The 4,473-nt window shown below is 46.8% G+C and overlaps 1 pseudogene; it reads right to left on the minus strand.

Moving 5' to 3' along the window:
* Positions 1-225: 225 nt before the first annotated feature.
* Positions 226-3,079, minus strand: LOC147881934 (pentatricopeptide repeat-containing protein At3g12770 pseudogene; annotated as a pseudogene).
* Positions 3,080-4,473: the final 1,394 nt, after the last annotated feature.

The following is a 4,473-nucleotide window of genomic DNA, read 5'->3' on the forward strand; positions in this document are numbered from 1 at the left end:
CTGTATAAAGCAGAGATTACTACTCTCCATAGGGCTTCAACTCACATCTGTGAGTTTTGTCCAAAATTAGCCTGTATATGCCCAATGGGCACGGTTCTGACACATGACCTGGAAATGGCTTCCCCCTAGTTCTTCTGCCTAACCTATGTCCTTAGGAGCGGGCAGCATCGCCCTTCGTTTACTATGACCATTTGATACAAATGTTCTACTCCCATTTGATACAAAATTTCTACTCAGCTGGGTGTCCTTCCTACCATCTCTTCCTTTTATTTTTCTTTTGAACAATTCTCCAACCCATAGCCCCAAAAGTTATCCATCCACGGAAAAAAGATCCCACAACACATGAGACTTTATCAGGAGGTGTGACTAAGAAGCACCTCACCAATAATCACCACATGAGCATACCCCATGCTCAATGTGATGAAAATTATTAGCATCTCTCACAATTATTTTTCGTTGAACCAACTTAGAAATGAGTTTAGCAGTAGAATGACAGTCAGAGCACATCCGAAGGTTCTTTGTGACACGAATAAGTGTTCTTGGCGGAGTGGAAATCAGCCCAAAAGCAATGGCCAGCTTCTCACTGTGGTAGCAAAGAACCCCTTTCGCTTCATCATCCACATCATTAAGCACTGCATTTGCGTCAGGCACATAGCCTGCATCCTCCATGCCACGACTCAACCTCTGCAACTCAGCGTGTATATCCTCTTGTCGAGGATGTGATGTATCCCTACCAATAAATTCATGCACCACATTATTCACCTCGATACAGCTGCGGCCTGGCACTTTCTTCACACCTTTCTCTATCATTGCATTTCTCACCTTCATTAAGGCATCCCATCTACCTGCAGTAGAATGGACATTTTCTAGCAATACATATGGTGAAGACCTCCTTGGATCCAGCTTACAAACAAAATTTGCAGCACGCTCAGCGCGGTCCACATCACTGTGAATTCTGCAAGCTGAGAGTAAACTCAACCACGCTGAACTCACAACTTCACACGGCATGCTGATGATCAAGTCCTCTGCCTCTTCTAATAGTCCTCGTCGACCAAGAATATCAATCATACACACATAATGCTCCACTGAGGGAGTTAAGCCATGTTCCCTCTCCATAGAGGCAAAGTATTGCCTCCCATCAGCAACCAGACCTGTGTGACTGCATGCAGTGAGAACGCTTACGAAGGTGATTTTGTCAGGCTTCACTCCTTTGGCCAGCATTTCACTAAACAGTTGTAGGGCCTCCTTGCCATGCCCATACTGAGCACAAACTGCAATCATGGCACTCCAAGAGACCACATTGCGCAGAGGCATCTCTGCAAACACAGCCCTCGAATCATCCAGGCCTCCACACTTGCCATACATATTCACGAGGGCTGTTCCCACAATAACATCTGACTCCCACCCATTGGAAATAACAGTGGCATGGATCCCTCGACCCTCTTCTATGGCTGCCACAGTGGCACATGCCTCCAAAACGCAGATGAAGGTGATCTTATCTGGCTTGATGCCTTGGTCCTGCATTTGACGAAGCAGCTGTAGGGCCTCCTTGCCGTGCCCGTTCTGGGCACAAGCCGCAATCATGGCATTCCAGGAGATTGAATTCCGTGTTGGCATCTCTGTAAACACAACCCTTGAATCATCCAGGCTCCCACACTTGCCATACATATTGACGAGGGCATTTCCCACAATAATGTCCCGCTCCCATCCAGAGCCTACCACATTGGCATGGATGTCTTGACCGTCTTCTAAGGCTGCCAAACTAGCACATGCATCCAAAATGGAGATGAAAGTGATCTCGTTTGGCTCGATTCCTTCGGCCTGCATTTGACAAAACTGCGCCAGAGCTTCCTTGCCGTGCCCATTTTGGGCACACGTTGCGATCAAGCCACTCCAGGAGATCACGTCCCGAAGCTGCATCTCTGCAAACACAGCCCACGAATCATCCAGGCTGCGGGACTTGCCATACATGTTGACAAGGGCATTCCCTAAAACAAGATCCGACTCCCATACCGTGCCAACAATGATAGCATGGATCTCTCGACCCTTTTTTAGAGCTGCAACACTCGCACATGCATCCAAAATGCTGATGAAGGTAACGTTGTCCGGTTCCATGCCTTCTTCGTGCATTTGACGGAACAATTGTAGGGCCTCGTGGCCATGACCGTTCTGGGCACACGCAGCGATCATAATATTCCAAGAGTACACATTTCGACAGGCTATGTTGTCAAACACAGCACGTGCGTACTCCAGGCTCCCACATTTACTGTACATATGCACCAGAAGGTTACACAGAAATCTGTTGCCCACAAATCCACGCATGGTCATGTGTTCATGCACGCGTTCACCCGCAGACAGGGCGGTGGCACTGGTGCAACGCCTCAAAAGAGAGGCATAGGTAGTAGTATCGGTCTTTGGACCCAGCTGAAGGAGGATCTCCTGCTCAAAGCTTCCAGGACGGCAGACTTCAGTCCTTGCAAGGCGATTCTCGAGGAGCCCATCGAACATCTGTGCATGACAGGCCTTGCTGCGTGCTAGGTTGAGCAGCACATCTTCTGGGAGCTTGCCGCGCTCGTACCTCCACCCAGCGTGTAGCTCCTTGGACATCCACCTCAAGTAGGGGACAGGCAAAACTCCCAAGACTTTGACCGTGTGCTTATCAAAATCAAGACTACAGGGGCTGATCCAACCTACAGGCGAGCAGCATAGTACCCTGTGTGCTTGCCATCTCTCCGGGGATAGCGGCACAATCGTGCTCCAGAGGTTTATTGCCATAGCTTAGCTTCGTAGACAAAACGAAAGGGAACAGGAAGAAACATAGCGGGAACAAAACAACTACTGGTGAGCTCTGCCTTATGTTCTGCAAAATGCAAATGATCATGAAGATGAATGGATGATTACTTTGTAGCACTGGAAAACTTGAGAGTGCTATAATGCAACCGCTTGCAAATGCAAAGTGATGTGAAAACTGTGTGCTTGCAAATGCAAAGTGATGTGAAAACTGTGTATGCGCGTATACGTGTGTGACTGTCTTCGTTATTCTCTCTGTGTGCGCGCATACGTGTGTGACTGTCTCCATTATTCTGTCTGTGTGCTCACGATCACAAAAAAAAAAGTGTGCGCGCTCACGCATACGTGTGTGACTGTCTTCATTATTTCGAATTTTTAAGCTTTTATGGAGCATTTGAGTATTATCGATAGAGGAGGATAATGTTGATGAGTTGATTGGGGTGTGTGTGGGGAGAGAGAGACAGAGTTTATTTGGCGAAGAAGAGAGAGAGAGAGAGGGGGGAGGAGAGAGAAATACTAGAATAAAAAGTACTTAACAAGGCATGAGGTGTCCAAAAACTATGAGGAGGACACTTTTTTGCAAAACTCTCACTAGAGCACTGCCCCTACAAGACAGTGCTAATAAACAGCAGTCGTCGTCACATTGCAGTGTGGCAATGAACCTTGGTTCCGAAAGGTCCATCTGGAGGCTCAGGCACGCGATCGACTGATCGATAGACACCGATGCGTCCTCCCAGTCGTCATCACACGAAGCCGCAAGGAATGATTGCAACAGGTTGTGTTACCAGCAGGTGATCGATCATATGGCGTATTCTGTGAGTTTGGTCTGCTAGACGAGCAGCGACCTTGACATATCAATAGGTTGGGCTTTCACTGGCCAGATGTTGTGCCTGTTGGTAAACTTAAAAGAAAGAGTAGAGTGGACACAAACTCAGAATACTTGCATTATAAAATGAAGAAGAGTGAGGTCCTTAAGTAGGCACCTCATACATGCTCACTGACATCACTGATGACTTCAAAGCTCCACAATCATCTCCTCAATCTGCTCCTAGATTCTCTCAATCATCCTATGTGGCTTTCCACCACCTAATTGTGCTTATGGGCACCACACTCACACATAGAAACCAAGGTGTGCCTGAGGCATACACCTTGAGATATCCCATCAAACCCCCCCTCAAGGGAATGCCTCAGGCTATGTCAAGGATACATCTAGTCTCATAGTTTCTCATGCCATCTCATGGTGGTCAAGGATAAATCTATGGCTAGGTTCTCATGCTAGCAAGGGTTCCCATGGGTGTAAGTTAAACAAAAAGGGATACAAAAAGACCTTCCAATGGTTATCTCCCCTGCATGTACATGCACACAATGTCTGCAGGAGGTACCATGGAGCAAAACATACACATGGCCTACATCATAAGGTGACCAGAGGTGTTTACAAAACACACAAAACACAATAGTTTATTTCATTCATTTTGGAGGACTATCCAAGCTGAGTACCTTGACATAAAAAGAGAGATCTGGAGCATACATAGAGATGATTTAAAATGCATAATCTTCAAAGGATGCCTCATCTTGTGGAGGCTCATCAACTGAAAGTAGATTTGCATTTTCTGTCTTTGCTTTGGCTCTGCAAAACTTCTCATGATGGTTGTTTTTACCACAGTGTTTGCATGGATTGATTTT

The sequence above is a fragment of the Dipteris shenzhenensis genome, chromosome 30 (assembly GCF_047967505.1).
Source record: "Dipteris shenzhenensis isolate YYH24624 ecotype China chromosome 30, Dip_SZ_1.0, whole genome shotgun sequence".
Lineage (NCBI taxonomy): Eukaryota > Viridiplantae > Streptophyta > Polypodiopsida > Gleicheniales > Dipteridaceae > Dipteris > Dipteris shenzhenensis.